This window comes from Sturnus vulgaris, chromosome 3 (assembly GCF_052056855.1).
Source record: "Sturnus vulgaris isolate bStuVul1 chromosome 3, bStuVul1.hap1, whole genome shotgun sequence".
NCBI lineage: Eukaryota > Metazoa > Chordata > Aves > Passeriformes > Sturnidae > Sturnus > Sturnus vulgaris.
Genome location: NC_142245.1, coordinates 36196050 through 36215109, shown reverse-complemented (window position 1 = coordinate 36215109; position 19060 = coordinate 36196050). Strand labels below are relative to the sequence as shown.

Sequence of the window (19060 nt, the reverse complement as noted above, 5' to 3'; positions counted from 1 at the left end):
CTGTGTCTCTTTTCTTTCCTCTTTTCTTGTCGTCCAACAGTTTCCTGTGTCTCTTTCCTTTTCTTCTCGTCTTGTCATCCAACAATTCTTCCTTGCTGCCTTTCCCATTTTCCTGTTTTCTGTTCCCCTTACCTTTGAAGGCATGCCACCATGCTGATATAAAACATTCTGCAATAACGAGCTCTCCATTACTTGCCATCCTCAGCTGTTAAAGTCGTTCCTGCTCCCCGTGGCAACACAATGACTCTCTTTTCCAAACACTGTCAGTTGTATTTTACATCATGCAAGTTTCGTACACAACCGGCCAGAGCTGTGTGACCACAGCACCACACTGCAGACCACAGGCATGCCCTGAGCCTCACTCCAATGGCTCCCCAAATCCTTGGCTGGCCAAGGTTAGCCTGCAACAGCAGAGCTGCAGACCTGGCACCCCAGGTGTCCCTGCCCACGACTCTGGGGCTCCTCCTTTGAAGCATCACCACTCCTGAGTACGCCTCTCCTAAATTCAGGAGCGCTGAGCTAATGCTGCTCACTGCCCTCAGCAGCAGAATGTGCTCAGGGTGGCTACTGAAATCAGATATGCAAAAAAGTAAGGTCTTGAAAACAAACTGCACATTTATGCTTCTTTCAACCCCTTTGAAAATAGAAACAATTGTCCTGGCAGAGGACATCAACTAATCCCTGCAGGCCACAGCTGGAGAATGGCCAAGTTACTGCACCAAGGAAAGGAGGACTGCAAAGTTTGCAATAGCCTAAATAAGCCTGAAAGTAATCATGAGAACTTTTGCTGTTGCAGGGAAAGTACTTTTTGTAATAATAATAGTTACAAATGGGAGCCTGAAAGAATTCTGAGAATACCTTCTTGATAACCTACAGGAAAAAAAATTCATTCTATAAAATATTGATGGAGAAAACTTGCAATGAAAATCTATGAGCTGGGGATTTACAGAAGTACTGTGTCTAATTTTTATTTATTTTTTGTTTTTCTTTTGTCATTCCAGTCACATGTTTCCTGAATGAACAACCAGTTCTTAAGTTCAACTGATGACAATGCTCCTAAGCCATCCTAGAAACTAGGTAATAAACAAACAGTAGATTTTGATAAATATTAATATCTTACTCTTCACTTCAAAGCTAATGTAATTCCACTTATTCTGGTAATAAGTTTTTTTCCCATACTATCTCAAATACCAAAAAATAATTCATTGACCATGGGCTACTACGGCACTGAAGATGAATTATTAAGTTCAGGGGTCACAGGTTTTATCTATAAGCTAGAAAACTAGGGACAGTTTATAATTTATTTTAACACTTAAAAATGCAGTGTTTTTCTGAACATGCTGCAGCTCTAATCAATCTTTGATAAAGTCTTAAAAAAATCAGAGGGGAATGTATAGAAGGTTTCAGTACTGCAAAAGCAAGTAAGTTCTCTCAGATCATGAGATCTTTGAAACTCCCTGCAAGATTAATATGGTACTTTAACACAACTTAGCTCTAAAAGAAGTATTCCACCTTCATTTTGTGCCAAACCTGGCAGCTGTGCCAGGCTTCGTGTTTTAAACCCAGCTGTCTCTGTCTTAATGTAAGTTCTGTTCAAAGAGATATTAATCAGACTGGCTAGACTGTTGGGACTTAATGTTTCAGTACCTACTTTTTTATCTAGGCTTATAAACTTTATATTGAGATATAAATTAAGACTATTTGCTTCTTCGGCTCCTCGCCTGAGGGTACCTTTTATTCTAAGCTATCTGATGAGCTATACAAATGATGCATGCAAGAATGCCATCAGCTTTCATATGATGTTTATTTCTCCCTGTTAATGAAAAGATTTCCATTTTTTATGCATATTTCTTGTGGTTTAAGAAAATGCCATCTCTGTATTGCTTTAAAATTCACTATGATGGAAAGACTTTTTATTAAAACAATATTTTTCTCCAGTTTCAAGATTGGCACTTGCATCCTCTCACTCTGACAGTTTACATTATTTTTCTGCATAATAGGATTGAAGCAGTGGAAGATTAACAGGAGGCAATCTAATTTAATGGTTGCAATTATAGTTGATGAAGAAATGTGTTAATCAGGAAAAATATAACTCTGATGACTTCCTATGTGGAAAAAAAAACAGAAAAGAAGGAAAGAAATGGAGATGAGAAATCTGTGCTGGGTGAACTTGCTCATCTGTATATCCACTTTTTTTCTAGAATCATATTTTAATATTGATATTCTGGCATAAAATTGCACTCTGTAGTACATAGGCTGTGTCAATCTGATGGCTCAGCAAGTAGAAAATGTTGAGGAGTCACACCAGTGTCTTCACTAACCCCTGAATAGGAAAAAACCCCAAACACTTTGCTTACTAAATTATCTGTGTAGGCAGGACTCTTGTGTGCATAACAGAAATCATCTGTGGGGCCGCTTCTCCATTTCAGCTGCACTTTGATCCTACCAGTGTGTGTAAGTATATAACAACTTGAGAAAAGTGTACCAGGGTATCATTGACCATCATAAACTGCAAACTGCCTGATGCTCTAAAATGTAATGTAGCATGCAACAGGGTATTGCAACCTCACAGATCAGACAAAAAGGGTTCAGGGAACTCCTGACTGTCCTCTTTCCTTAGGAGTAGTTGATGCATTTTCATTAAAAATGTGTATGGCATTATTTAGTTATTATCAACATGACATGGCAAAAAAATTACAGAAATGCAGCAATTTAATAAAACAGGACTTTACACACAGTGAACACACTTCCTCATTTTTGCTTCTTATTTCAGGAAATGAGAGAGAAGGGACTGATCTAAAGGATGACCCTTCCTTCTCAGATATCCTGAGTATCCCCAGCCATATGTATTGTGCATTCAAAAACCCAACATAGTGGTCCTGGTACTGATTCTGCATCCCTCACCATGGGACAGCAAAGGTCTCAATTTCTGCAGCATTCTGCAGGTACTTCAGTGGACTCTGCCTGCTGAACCACCAGCTGCTGGCCTTATGCAGGTCAGCAACCTTCTTCTCACAGGGCTGTGAATGAGGTGATTCTCAACTACAAAGTAAAATCCACTACTTTTGATCAGACTTCCCCCCCAGGCCCCCCGCCTCCCTCCCAAAAAACCCCAAAGAAACCAAAACAAACAAACTCCAACATAAACCTCCATTCTGCATTCAGACATTTTTGTACAAATTCAGCCTGAAAAAAGAAAATGCATTTCTATCTCAGGGGAAATTTCAATGAGTGACATAAAAAACAGAGGAACATAAACAGTACACAAAACGAACACTGAACACTTTACATAAACATTTGCAGTAAAACTGCATATTTTTGAGGATTGATTTTATGACTATAAAAACATATTCTTCGTGTATTATGTCTACTCTGATGAATACCTTCAGTGATGTATAACTCTACTGAGCTCTTTCACCACCTAAAGGTTTCAACCTTTGCAAGCAGGAACAGCATCCCTTCCCAGTACCAGTCCCAGTTTCAGGGACAATGCAATGTGACTGTGGGTCTGCCCCAGCTCTCATTCTGTGGACTACAGGGTTAAGCAGGGACATGCAATAGGCATGAGAGCATTGCTGTGGCATGGTCTCCTCCCTCTGCCTGCCATGTGCAGTGGTGAACCCATAGGATTGGAGCCCATAAGAGAAGGGCGTCAGCAGAAGGACAAAATGCCAAATCATTGCTCCTGTGAAGAAATTAATCCACCCTACCTTTCTTTAGCACTTTAGCTTAGAAATAACAAATAACACTCAGCAGCTGAGGTGTGAGGACCAGAATTAACATCTACCACCACTTTGTGCTAAGACTATGCACCTTTTTGGCAAAACTCAAGAAACATATTAATACTGTTATTATCATCATCATTATGTTTTGAAGGACTTGAAATTGATGGACTTAATGCTATGCTATGAACAAAAAATAATTACTGATGTTAAACATGCAGAGTACCCTCTAAGGCAGAACTTTGGTTCTTTATTGCTTGTATTACAACAGAAATATTTGTGTCATCTGAAAAAGCTGAACAAGGACTTGTGTTTCAAGTGACCAACCACATATTACAGTCAGTCTGCAGTGAAATGTTTGCAGATATAAGATTTATATTCAGTGATTTAGTCATTATTTTGTGAACAGTTCTGAATAGCAAATATCTTTGCACACTTTATGGTCCATTCACAAACAAACAAGTTAAATACAGTGGATAATATATTCATAGAATATAACTCCTGAAGCTCTCATGCTACATATTTTTAAACCTGATCATCTTATTGTTTCTTAGGCGGGAAGTCTTTGCACATAAACAAGTAAGACTTTGAGATCTTGCATTATCATCACAACATAGCACTTTTTTTCTGATTTGCAGCACTTCAGTTCTTCCAGAAGGCTCAATCTTCTGAACTCAAGAATTTCTGGAAGCAGCAGGTTATCTCATTACTTTTATCATAAGGCTGCTTTCTTGACCTAGAAGAAAAACAATACTACTTAATTTCTAAACTTGGGCATGGATGTAAGTAATAAAGTAGATTCTGAGGTAAAATTTTCTTTGGCCTTTGGGTTTTGAAACAAGTACAGCCATTAACTTTTTCTTGCAGATGCAACATGTACATATGATTTATTATCACTAGTGGATAATCTATCATGCTCCTGTATGTGCTCCTCTCTTGAGGCTCTCCCATTCTGAAATGTCCCAGCTCTCCCTCTTCCATGCTTGACTCAGCTTTCTGCATTTGCTTAATATTGGTTTTATGAGTTAAATCTTAATTGTTAAAATTGACTCTTAGAGCAGTTAATGCCATGGCTCCTTAGTGTTTGAAACATTTGTTGTACCTTCAGGACATCTCATGGAAAAGCAGACTGAAAATCCTCTGTAAAATATAGCCATTTTCCCCTGTTCTCCTAAGAAAGTTATAATTGTCCCTTCCAATTGGTCTGGAAATGAAACCTGAATACAAATTTATTAGAGTTGCAGATCTATATTAATTCAGGTTACACCATAAGTAGCAAAAGAATTAATTCAAAAAATACTTTTGATTTCAAGGTGACTTAGGAAACTGACATTTAAAAAATTATGGGCTGTGCATACCTCATATTTCATCTATGGAGGATGTTCAGTTTAAAACTTTAACATAGAAAAATAAGTCAACAGACTTACTTTTCTAAGCAACTTTATGTTTGGGAGTTCTTGAGTTTTTTAATCAGGAAAAAAGAAGAGAAAATACTCTATTTTGAATAAGAAAAAAAAAAGTAGCAAATTGGTTACAGAAGTCAAAGCACACTTCTTACACTTTCCAGATCCATTGAGTTAAAAAAAAAACTTTGGATGTAGATTGCAAATTGAAAGATAGTGACAATGATAATATGAATAGTGTCATAGATAAAAAAAGAGAAATAAATGGAAATAAAATAAATGAATAGAGAATATAAATGTAAGAAGTTACTTGGAACTTTAAAATGAGCTCACTGGAAACAGAAATGGAAAAACCATTGGACTGGAACATTGAATGACAGGGATGGAAGAGGAAAGCGTGGAAGAAACCTTGGTGTGCACACAACTGAAGTGCTTTCAGAAACACTTAAACAGGAGGATATTAGCTGGCTCAGTTCAGGAATTATTTTGAGTTACTAAAGAGAACAGAAGGGGTGATTATAAAAAGGTTCAGCTTCGTGGACAATATTTAAATGTTTTCCAGTACTGCAATACACAGCAGGAAAATCTATTGCTATTATGCTAAACACTGCATAATAATATGAAACTTTTCAAGGAAACTTTTCAACAGCTAATGTCTCTGGCAAGGGAAGGGGATTAGGACAGGGGACAAAAACCTGTTCAAGAAGAGAAAGAACTGGGTCTTTTACCAAGATGTGAGTTGTGAAATTAGAAGTGCTCAAAAACCAACAGTTTGTAGTTGCACTTTTCAGGGATGTGACAGGGATAGGGAGTGAACAATACCTGGTTTTATATTTTCTTTTTTAATAGGGCCAAGTCCAAACCAGCTCCTTATGCTTGTTGGAGAATTAGAACCAAATCTGCTGTTTCTATCTCACAAGAACTTCACAGAACTCCTTCTGATTTCTGTGTCTTCTCCACTGGAGCATGACTAAAACAACAGCAGAGCAGGACATTTCCCACTTGGATATCTCTTCCTCTGACCTCACTTTCTTTTTTGAGCCATTTCTCTGGTCTCCTGAGACATAAGGACTCGTGGATCTAGGCCAGGGTTGAATGAGAACCTGCAAACAAGAACAAATAGCAAATAACATTGGTTGAACCAAATCCAATTACATGTTAAGATTTTTCTATGCATCTGAAGAGGAAGATGTAGCAGAGAGCTGGAAAGACAAAGAAATTTTTCTTGGATATTATTTCATTGGCAGAAATTCATAGAGTGGGATTAATAAAGGTATAAAAAATATTTTATGCCATGTTTACTGCTTCAAATTTAGTCTATTTAATTTATAATTTGTTTAAATTTCCTATCCATCAGCATATTGTAAAATTTCTAGGTCTTATAGAAAGGAATATTGCCTCATAAAGGAGTGATCCAAGGAAGAGGGACTGAAAGTCTTTTATATGTCTGCTTATTCTGACCACAAGATTTGTGTTTTGAAGAGCATTTAAGGACACTGAATTTGTCCCTCAAGGCTACCTCAGTTATTTTGCACAGGGTTCCCTGGTGTAATGTGGGTTCCTTTTTGTGTCAATCCAGACAACCCATGATTGTCATAATTTATATCCCCTGACACTACTGATTTTTGGAAAAGCCATTGAAGGAATGGCCTGAATGCTTCCTGAGTATGGTAATCAAAGAAATGTGGGTTTGGCCTGGTGTGGCAAAGAAAGAAGCAGCTATCTGGAAAAGTCATTCTGTCTAGGAGATGAGAACAAGTATTTTAATATAATTGTCATCAGGGAGGTCCATTCCCTGCTTTTGAGTGATTGAAAATATTTTGATTTTTTTTCCACTCTAAAATAACAAAAATGACAAAACAAAACAAACAAACAAAAAAATCACTCTCTTCCTGACAGACTTCCTAGAGGGATTTTTAAAATCACTTGATGAAAAAATGTTGATACTTCTGTGGGAAACACTGAGAAGTGAGGAAAGATTTAATGCTTGGTTGCACTTCTGGGTATCTGCAGGAGACATCTCTAAAATTACCTTATCTTAGGAGTAGTGCCTTTAAATGTTGTGTTAGTAGCATTCATATCACCAGAGATCAGGAGCAATTTCATTCCCACACCTTATTACAGATGATCAGGTGCAGCAAAGTCTGAATCCCAGAAAAGAGAAAATGTACTGCATCTAAACATCAGCATCTAAACATCAAGCAGCATCATTCTGACTCAGACAGCAACATTAACCCTTTGTACCCTTCCAACAGAAGGCTGACCTCACTTTCCTTCTTTACACCTGCCTTTTTCCTGGCCCTATGATATATTTTTTTTCTCTTTTTCTTTGTTCTCTTTTTTTTTTTCTTTTTTTTTTTTTGCAAGTAGTGTTATAAAAATATCGAAATGCTATTATTGACCATTATTGTGTATTCATGCTGCTTTCAAATTTCTTTTTTTTCATTGTTTCATTCCTTTTCTTTCCCCAGAAAACTCCTTGCAACGTGTTTATTTGTCCTTAAAATAAAAATACAGGGATCTGTCCAGTCGAGTAAGTACAATAACCCATTGGTCTGGACACTGTACATGAAATGATCAACCCATAAAGCTTTAGAAATTTTTATTTTCTATTTGGTCTCCCGGCTAACTTACTCTGTAAATTTTCTGTTTCACGTCGTAGAGTTTATTTTCAGGATTTGGCTGGAATTGTCATAACGGATATTTTAAAACTTCAGGTACTAATTAACTTATTAGTAAAGCTGAAGGGACAAAGCTCTTAGATAATCTCTGTTAAACAATTTTTAACATTAAAATAGAATTTCCTATATGTTAGATAGAACACCTTCAATACGGAAACACCTGCTCAGTTGAGAAGTTTGATTAATGCAGCAGAAGAATTGACAAAGCTCTTCTGGTAGAATAGGCTAGACCAGACTAGACTAAAATAGATTATTTCAGTTGAAAGGGAGCTACAAAAATCATTTTGTCTACCTGCCTGGCCAAGGAAGGACTCATCACCTTAAACCTTTTTGTTAAGGGCAGGGTCCAAATGCCTCTTAAACACTGACAGGCTTGGGGTATCAAACACCTCCTTTAGGAAATCTGTTCAAATGCTTGGTCACCCTCTTGGTAAAGAAATGCTTCCTAACACCCAGTCTGAACATCCTGTTCTGGTACCTAGAAATATTCAAAAAACCACTCATTTCTAATTACATCTTTTTTCCCCTTTTTACTTACATTATGAGTCCACATGGCTCACTCTACATGGCTTATCACAATCACTTAAAAAGCTTTTATAATCTGTACTAATATGTGTGCAAAGAAAAAGTTACGAATGTGTAACTGAAATTTTGTAGGCATTTTTCACAACTCTTGGTTCTAATATATTAAAAATATTCATTTTCTTGGCTTTGATTTTATGTTTTGTGGTTTTTTCAATTAAGGACACTGAGGCGTTAATTTAAAATTTTGTTTGATTCTACTCTGAGCTCTGCTTTAACTATAATGTCCATCCTAAAAATGCTTTAGTCAGGGATTATCTTTTTGATATTAAATACTTTTTTTATATGATATGACACATAAGAGCTATAAGATAGCAAAATATTATGGTAATTAGTGAGCTTCAGTATTTCTGTCATGCATTCTGATTTGATAAGACTTGATAACGTTATGTGAAATAGTGAAGAAATAAGCAAAAAAAAGCCTAAGAGAAAACTTTTATAACCAAAAGAAAGTGTTGTTTTTATTTAATTTCGAGCAAGCTCAGATTGCTAATTGTTTAAATTATAGTAGATATCCAGCCTAAAAGGATGAGATGGGAAAATCTGAATTGCTCTTTCTTCAAATTAAGGTTTTCATTGAAAATGTGCTGTATTTTTCTACTGATGATACATAAACATTGCCTCTAATAGATAAAACTACAGGAGATGTTTAAAAGCACTCAGTATTGGCCTAACTAGTGAACACAGTGAAAAAATTTTCCAATAACTTCAGTGCCTGCTGACCTGGGTCACTGCCAAGTGCTTTAGAAACTCTTACTTTCAGACTTTTTCCTACTAATAATTAATGTTTATTACTTCAGCTCTTATACCTCCCCATAAAAACCAGCACTTCTGCTGCCTATTCAACAAAAAGGCTTATTCAAATACATTTAAATTCGTAATTTATTTGAATATATTTTCAGGATGCTGCATCTCAGGAGCTTATTGGATTTATTTTCCATATAAGCTGTTGAATACCATGACATCCCCAGACTCGAAAACATGTTTCTACCTCTTAAATCTGATGAAATGCTACTACTAGGCATGATTTCTGTCCCATACGATCTGGAGCAATGGCACCTAAGACAGGCAGCTCCTCTCTCACTCTCCCACACCTGAATTGTCTTTTGTAGTAATACCTCAGTTTTGGTGTTCGTGTTTATAGAACTTTCAAAGCTAGAAACTTCTGCTTATTTCAAAGTTCAAGCAAATGCTCCGTTTTATTCTTGTTTAAAAATAATGTAAAACATATTTTCCAAATAATAAATGTTTCATAATTCCTTTAAAAATTGAAAACCAAAATCAAAATATTGGCATGTTGCTACTGCAAAAAATTACATTTTTTTCGATTAAAACATCTCCCATACTAACAAATCTTGCTTTACTCTTCCATAGAAACAAAGTTTACTTACTGACCAGCTTTCTGCTAAATTCTTCCCAGAGGTCTACATGTCACAGGTTGAAACAGGTGGGGTAGTGGACAGCAAGTGGGGTCCAGAGAGAAGAGGAGAGAGAATCTCCTGCAATGAGAAGCACATCTATGTTCTCCCATACCAGCATACCCAGCATTTATCTTCCTGCCAAGGGCCTTACAACCACCCATAATCTCACAGCAGTAATTTAACTGCTTTATTACTGAAGTGCTACTAACTTTGCTCAACCACTTCAAAAATATAATTATTCTTTGCTCATATACTAATAATTTGTTTTTCACATTAATATTCAGGACCTGAAAAAAAAAGCTCTTTTTTCTGTTTTTAATGATTTTATAACTGATGAATTTTTACAAATTAGAAATATTATTAAAAATATGAGCGGAAACTCATATATAAATATAAGAAAAGCATGTGTTTTTTTTCAAGCGGAGCCCAAGATTTTTAAAATGCCAACAAATCAAGAAAATGTGGTTTCAGTTTCTCCTTTACGATGGACTAGAGATCCCTGTGTCGATGTCCTGCACTTCCTGCCAAGAGGGAGCACAATCCACCACGCTGCTTTTAGCAGCCCCAGGTGGAGAGAATTCCTGCCTAGGTGATGCTTCGAGAAGAAGCTGGGAGCTGAAATGCCAGCCTCCTCAGCAAGAAACACCTCCTGACAATCCTTGTCCAGGTTTGGCAGCACAAGCTGGGATTTAGCATGAAGGCAGTGAGGACATCCTTCTTTCTTCCACACTTGCAACATTCAAGGGTCCATCCACATGCTCAGTAGTGCACTTTAGGGCACTGACTTTGCCTCAAAGGCCAACTGAGGCTGCACAGAGCAGGCTGCTGCAGCCCTCACTGGAGGCTTTGAAATGCTCTCCTAATATGAATTTAGTTGAAATTTATTCTGAAAATAAAAAAAAAAAAAAAAAAGCCCAAGAAAAAATCAGAATAATCTTAACAAAATATTTTAATGTGATATTTTCAAAATTATCTTTATTCCAAAGTCCAGCAGCCACTAGATTCTTAATTCTTCAAATCATTGGAGTTTGAAAAGTCTGATACTGTCTTGGGGTCTTTCAGGCGTGAAAGAAAATTATCTAGCCTCTCTTGAGAGCTGGAATCCAAAAACCCAGCTGCCTGTTCCTGGGATCCTCTTCTCCCAGTCATTGTGCTGTGTGGTTTACTACCTGAAGAGACAATTACTGAATGTGTCATTGACAGGCTATAAAAATGAAACGATTTCATATAGCTTTAAGACAGAACACTCACTCAAAGCAATGCTCCTCTACCTTCTTTTCCATGCTGTGGAAGAATAATTTGCCATCATTTCCTTTAAGTTTCTTCCTCATTTCTCCCTAGTAAGTCACACCGGGTATATTCTTTATACCTGACATATCTTATTCTGTCTCTGGTGATTTTCCATTCTTTTCCTTCTTCCATTCTTACACAAGGTAGGAAAAAATCATAGGGGGCAATTTTCACAAATCCTTGAAAGGTATGTGTGTATGCTAAGTTTCATCCTATATATTCTGAAAGTATCTTGAAAATCTTTGTGGGACACCCCTCTTTCTTCTCTTGCTTTTTTGTTTTGGTTTGGTTTGGTTTTTTGTTTGTTTGTTTGTTTGTTTGTGGTTTTTTTCAGTTATTACAGGTTATAATGGACCTGTTTTTACCAGAGCAACTGAGTAAGTAAAGCTTTCTTAGTGCAACTAAGCAGGACACCTATGGGACAGAATGCACCTCTTGCTTAGAATGTCAAATATTTCCTGTGTTAGTGACAAGGAAGAGAAATAATTGCCTTCAAAAAATGTCATGTAGTCCTCAAGTAAGAACTAATGTATTTAACATATTGTAATAACTGAAAATTCTAGGATCATACCAGGAAAAAGACTTTTAAAGGTCTCTAATCTGATACTTCAATTTTCTTCTCCCAATTTGTGCTTGACTGCTATTCAAGTAATATACAAACTGAAAAAGAAGGTTACCCTGAAAAGGATTACTTTTTATCCCCCAAAGTTTCATAAGTTTCATGATTTTTCTTATTAGGGCTGTGAAAAATTCCTAAATCCTTTTCAAGTTCTTCTTTAAAATTGTTCTTCATCAATTGAAAGCCTCAATTCCTCCTATAAATTCCTCCCTCCCCCTTCTTTGAGATGGCAGGTCCTTAAGCAAAATATTGTTTTTACTTTAAGTTAAATTCTGCTTAGGATTAGCATTAGAAGGCATCTGTGAATTTATGAAATGCCATTTTCGTAAGACACAGAGAAATAATCTTGGAATTTTTTTGTACTGGAGGAACATAGAGGGTACAAAACCAGCCACTGTTGGGAAAAGGTGTTTAGTTTTAGGTAAGGGAAGAAAAAAAATTGTTGCTAAGAAAGGTATATAGAATATGGAAAAATTAAACTGGATAGGTGGAAAATCTTGTAATAAGTCCAGAGCATTGAAATGACTATTCACGGTCTTTAGGAAAGTTGGAAAAACATACAACAGGAAAAATGAATCTGCCTGGGTGGGAAACCTTCAGTGTCCCTTCCCACATTATGATTTATGATGTTTATTTGACATAGAAAATCTAATTTTATCTCACAAACCTTACTATATCTCTTTCATTCTGTCTACACTATTTATCACTTTTGTCTTCTTCCACATCTCAAAATTCTCGGCTATTCCAGTGATCTGTTGTCTGTTCAGTGGTTCATAATTCACAAAATCTCTTTCTTCCCACCTTCCTGTGTGACAACATATTTAAAATCTTTTATGTGTTATCCTAGCTCATTTTATCTTAGAACCTGCCACATACATTTGTCTCGCTTGTGCCTGTATTCCACACAAGTCTTCCCTTCATTCATGCTGTTCTGTGGAAAATTACTTGCATCAAAACTAAAATCCAGCAGAACTGAATCACAGAAACTGAGGAAACAGAGGTCACTGAATTATTGTTTTGCTCTAGGGAGGGTTTTTTTAACCATCCAGCTATAGGTGCTTGAGAAACTCTCCAGACTATTTCTAAGGGGTAGAAGTAAAAGATAAATAAAGATAATAAAAGCAAACAAACATACCCATTGACAGTAGACTGAACATCTGTATACAGGGATGCACAAGGAATGTTTCAGGATATTTGCAAATTAGAACTGTTTACCTGAGATTAATACACCTCCAGTTTTAATTTTTATTTGTAAATATTAGGGCACAGCCTCCAATAGATCTTTAACTGTGACAGTCCCTCACGATTTAGCAGGACAAGTACAGCTAGGAAACACCTGGGGGAATTGGATGAGATCAATCCAGGTCCTGCACCAGAAACAGAAACCTGCGGGTTTCTCCTCCCACTCCTACCCATGGCAGAGGGCAAGGGTGGCTTGCCACTGGGAACTCCTCACTGCCCTGACACCTCCCGGAGAGACAGACAGCTGCTTCTCCTGGCTCTCCTCGACAAGAGGCCTGATCTTTGTGTAACTCCAGGTCTCTGAGACGGAGGCTTCCTAAGGCAAAAGGAAGATCTGACTTTACAGGAAAACAAGCGGCAGAAACAGCACCATGAGCCTCTGTGCATTACAGACGGGAATGTGCATTTCTGACTGTGTATGGACATACTAGGACTGCCAGCAGACTGAGGTTTTCTGTTCTAGTCTCAAGGCTATCATTAATGGAAAACAAGAATATGAGTTCTGTCCTGAAAACCGGCTATGAAACATTCAAGGATACACAAAGAAGAAAGATTTTTATACCTGCTGAGTTAAACATTAGTAATTTATATCTTCTGGGACAACATAACATTTTTATTTCCAAAAACCCAAGTCTGAAGTTGAGCACCTGAAGTTTTGATGGAGTTTTCAAAGACATAACTAACCATTGTAATGGTTCTTGAAGAAAAATTCTTTCTTTGTAACCATATTCTTAAAATAAGCTGCAGTCTTCTAGTCACAATTAAGCTTTTTTAAGTATGTCAATTAGATTGTATCTTGTTCTTAAGAGATTTTGATTGCACTTCTGAGAAAAGTGATGTGGGAATCAAGTCAATTCTCACAAGAGGCTCAAGAAGCTTTTAAAATAATTTTTGTGATGCATGAAAGCACAATCTAAATGGAGCTGTGTTTTCACATAAGGTTTTTTCCTTAATGTACAATGTATTAAGCAATACTACTCATAGCTATAGTTCAAAGAATTTTAGGAGGCACCAAGTTTATCTAAAAGGTGGTAGGAAGAAAACACCCTCTTGAATTCTTTCTACAGAACAAACATCACTGTAAAATTTTTTTTTTCACCTTTCAGCTTTCAGACTGTATTGCATACAATCTTAAGAGCATGTGAATATATTTGCACTGTAAGTGTGAAGCTTTTCAAGGGCTAGTACCATTTAAAATTTTACTTTGAGAAGGTAGAGAGGATCAAGATGGAAAGAAAGATTAGTGACATCAACCTGTCCAGCTGCAGGAGCGCCTGGAGGTTCAGCAGGTATGAAGACCTCTCACTCCAGACATCACTCCACCAAAAGGCAGCTTGGGAGGCAGCAGATCACAGGACTGCCATTTCCCGGCTGTCAGGACTTCAGGGAACTCTGATTTTGTTTTTCACTCAAAATACAAACTGCTTTCTGTGTGTGGAAACTGGTTTTTTTTGTATGCAGCTTACATACAATGTGTAGGAACTTCAATGAAAAATGTGTTTTTAATCTGTCTGCGCATTTTATTTAAAATAGATGGGAGCATATGGCTTTTTCTTTCTAGGTTCTGTGAATAAAATTCACCAAAGTGAATGAAATACCTGAAAGTGAGTGCAGAATTATAGTACAATACAAATGTCACGAATCTCGAAAAGATATAAAAAATTTTATGGTGACAAAGTAATAGATGGTGGTCATAAAGTCCTTTTGCAGCTGTTGCCCTTTGAATTACAGACGATCTCAGAATAGTACAACACACACACACACACCACACACACCACACACAAGCCTTCCCCCATTATAGACTTGGTCTAAAAAACCACCTACTTTTGAATAATTCTTGCTAATAGTGAATAAGTCCACTTGGCTCAGCAGCCTCACAGACAGTGTGAGCACACAGGACACTCTGCTCTCACCCTCTCCCATCCCACTGCCCTCTCACACCCCTGCAATCCCTTCAGCCCTACAGCCCACCTTGCTGCACAGGAGTGGTGTTGAGCCTGAAGTTTGGCCTGCATTTCAATTCTCATCAATTCTTATCCCATCCCTCAGAAACTTTTTAATAATTAATATCAAAATAAATTCAAAAAGTAAAGTTAGAAAATGTTTTGCATATCATTCCTTCCAATGTCAAAGTTTCTGACATAACAGAATAGCCCTGAAAATTTAATATTTTATCCTCTGTAGAAGCATTAAGGAACTCCCCCAGTAAAACCTAGCTGGCAATTTGGCTGTAATGGAGTCCTGAAGGATTATAAAAGTAGCTGCATTATCCTGTGTAAATACTCAATTGCTACTTGCATGAATTTTTTAATTAAACTGTCATTAAGAATTACCAACAAATCTGAATGTATTACTGTGATCCTACATGGAAGAGACAGGAAAGATGGGAAATAAATCTGTCTTGTGCTGAGGATAAATTTCTGAAATAAAACATCCAATATCTCACCCCAAAATGATAAAAAAAGGAACAGGCAGGGGAATGCTACAGCCCAAACATGTGCTCTTATTCAAATCTAGGTTATTTTGGTTCAGTGCAAAAATCTATTAAGAAAACAGGGATTGGAGAAACCCATGTAAAACACAAAGTATCGGAAAAATGTCACAAAGTGACTGTGAAGTCTTAAAAATATTTATATGGAAGTCTTTCCTCTTTTTAATATATTTTTTAATATCTGTTTTGCAAAAATTGATTAGTACCGATAATTAGAAATAATTCAATAAAATTGAAATAAATATTGGAACTAAATACATGTATGAGTTTAAATCAGTCTTAATATTTAATTGATATCATGCTAAGACATGCATTACTAAGACTCTTAATACGTATCTTCCCGTCTGTGTTTTATTTAAGCTTTAATTTCTTTAATTACCTGTTCCAGTAAAGACCTACTGTTTCCATCCTGAATGTCTTGTTCCAATTAAAAATATATTGTGCTTATGTTTACCTTTGTTACAGGCAAAGGATTGATACTTTAATTCTCTCATCAATTTTCAAATTATCTTTATAAGGACTAGCATTTTTTTTAGATTTTTTTCTGAGACCATGTTGTCTACGTTTAATTACAGATGTAATTTTACATCATTTTTTTGAAACTTGGAATTTTGGAGACAGCTTTCTTTTTTTCTGGGTATTTTTTTATTATTATAATTCAATTATTTTCCACAGCTCTGACCAACAGCATTTTCTTTGAGGTCAGTAAAACCCCAGTATCTGTACAAAGGAGCTAGCTATTTACATGCAGACATGGGCAGCATCCCACTACTTCACAATAGAAAAAAAATCAGTACCTCTGTTAACCTCCTTTCTCAGTTCATTCAAATGGCATTTCAATTAATTTTGCTTTATTCAGTCAACTCTTGCTTGGGGTAATAGATTTGTCCTAAATAAGGTTTATATGGGTGAGTGGCAATGTGGAGGGATGATGTGATGTGTGCAGTATTTTTTATTTTAGCATTGAAGGAAAATTCAGTTTTTAAAAATGTGGCTTGTATTAAGTGTTGGTAATGGCAGAAGACAGGACTATTTTTTGACCTCCTGTGAGTTCCACTGTTGTGTGCCAGTTTCTGGGAATTTCATCTCCTTAGGCTTGAGTTTCCTTCTAGCCCCTTGATTTCGGTGTTCTGGTGGAACATAATGGTGCCAGGAGCCTACTTGTGCAGGAAACACCAGGGTTGGGAATGGACCCTGCATTTACAGACCTGGCTAGAGGGTTGGGCACCCTGGGCAGCTTGCCCCATGGCAGGGAGGGGACACGGGACACGGGATGTAATCCTAGCAAGTGAATGGCAGCAGCCTCAATTATTGCAGTGACCTTTTGGAAACCACAAATGTCAAAAGGAGAGCTATATTTTGTGGGTGAAGTCAGGGCTATTTCAGAGCTGGAAGAGGTGAAGCACCTGCCTATTTCACATATTCCTGATGTTATAGTGCCTTCTGTTTGGGCAAAAGAGCACACCACCATCTGCTACCCTCTTTAAAAGTTACAGCATCTGCTTTCCAGATGTGTTGCCAGTGCATCTGGCATCAAGGGGAAGCCCACCCAGGCCCCTCAGTCAGGAGCAGGTGCTGCCAGAAGATGTAGTGGGGCCTCAGAGACAGGGCAGGGAGAGCAAAGCACCAACATCTCCCTCCTGGAAACACAAAAACTCTTCCTGACAGAGAAACGCATCTTTTCTGAGCCACGCTACATGACAGAACACAGTGAGAAATTATTTTATTTGATATTCTATAAGTTGCTACAACTTTAAGCCGATTAGAAGCTGTGAATAACATAATTTTCTCCAAAGATAGCTAAGTAAATGATCATTTTTAGCCTTTTATTTACAGCATTTCAAAAGAAGACCTCAGCTTTACCTGCATGAGCAGTCACGCTAAAATTCTCCAGGCAGTTTGCAGGCATAAGGATCAGTACCTGCATACAGGATTGGCCTCTTACTCAGTGTTTGCAGAACCCCTTTAACAGCAAGGAGGGACACCAAAGGGTTAGGAGATAACTTTTTACATGACTTCATGTAAGCCATGCAGTTCTGGTGTAGTTTGCTGCATTTTGAAGCATTTCATAGAATCTTAGAGTGGTTGAGGTTGGAAAAGACCTTTAAGTTCATCGAGCCCAACCATGAGCCCAGCACCACCACCATGTTCACCATTAAGCCGTGTCCTCAAGGACCACAGCCACAAGTTCATGTGAACACTTCCAGGATGGTGACTCCACCGTTTCCCCGGGCAACCTGTTCCAATGCTTTACAACCTTTTACATGAAGAATTTTTTCCTAATATATAATCCAAACCTACCCTGATGCAACTTGAGGTCATTTCCTCTTGTCCTATCATTTAAATCCTGTTTTCATTTGACAACAGAATAATTAAGATGCAGAAGCACCTTATGCAGGAATTATAATTATAAGGGTTTTTGGTTGGGTTTTTGGGGATGAAAAAAGTGCATATTCACGTGTTTTGTATTAGCAAAAATAGCTGTGGTATGGCACGACCTTTGAATACTGTGAAACAATAATTATGAGAGGAAAAAAACCCCAATCATTTAATAAGCTGCACTTTTCTATATTTCCTTAAACCACACGTATGTTTTCACTCAAAATATGAATAAAGATGAGGTGAGTGCTCATTTCATGTGCATCATTTCAGCCTTTCTTAATGAGCAGACTTATTTTCAGTGCCATTTATGATTTTTTTTTTCTTCTGAAGTTTTTACAGTAGGTAAGAAAATAGAACAAAAAGCATCACCTTCCAAAAATGCTGTGGCACGTTTTAATTCAGCAGCTGTATAGTGAACTTGCTGCACATGTTCAGGCAACAACAGCATGGTAATAAATCCCATTAATTCCCTTCCCCTGAGGTCTTTGCTCACTGTTTGACTGAGAAAGTTCAAATTTTATTAGTTATGACAGATCAGGCTTTGATTTTCCTCTCTCTGGGGAAATGCCATCCTGTTATTTTAAGGTGAATTGTTCAGTTCAATTAAAAAAACTGCCTTAAGTTCCCATGACTGTTAATGCAGGGCAGCTTTTTTAGCCAAACAGTTTCTCACTTTCCCTGACAGTAGAATTATATTGATTATGAAAAAAATGAAGATAGTGGATGTGATGGACAAGGATCCTCCTAGGGATCCAGTCCATAACACCTGGAACACCTGCTTCCCTGAGCTTCAAAAACATGCACCACAGGAAGATGAGCAAATAACTTTGCCTTTCCCCTTCTCTTTTAACTTGTTTGGATTCTATTATTTTCAGTGTGATTCCTCTGCAAACACTTAGATATCCAGCCACTGCTGTGCAGACGGGTGCAGCTGTGAAGTCTCAGTCCGTGATGTTTCTGCTCTGGCTTTGGTTCCCCCTCCTGTCATAGATGTATACCTACAGCCTCACCCAAAAAGCTGAGCCAGAATATGGAACAGGAGAATCAAAATCCAACCTTATCTAATCACAGCTTTCTGAAAACCCATTTCTCAAAATAAAGGAGCATAGATTGTTCTCGAAATCCCCAAACTGTGGATTACTAAAAGCTGCTCTGGGACAAGTAAGAGAAATGAGATTGTCATTGTATGTGGCAATGGGCAGACATCAACAGTGAATCAAAGCTGGA

The 19060-nt window shown here is 37.3% G+C and overlaps 1 long non-coding RNA gene across 3 annotated transcripts in view; it reads right to left on the bottom strand.

Moving 5' to 3' along the window:
* Window positions 1-1795: 1795 nt before the first annotated feature.
* The window catches only part of LOC148224280 (uncharacterized), a 93005-nt gene continuing 75740 nt past the window's right edge, over window positions 1796-19060 (bottom strand). For 2 of the 3 annotated variants that reach the window (XR_015802275.1, XR_015802277.1), the window contains 3 exons: window positions 9780-9887; window positions 5948-6228; window positions 1796-4458 (listed from right to left, as the gene is read on the bottom strand). This is a non-coding gene — a long non-coding RNA (uncharacterized LOC148224280). The remainder of the gene's footprint in view (window positions 4459-5947; window positions 6229-9779; window positions 9888-19060) is intronic. The other variant, XR_015802276.1, reaches the window with a different exon arrangement.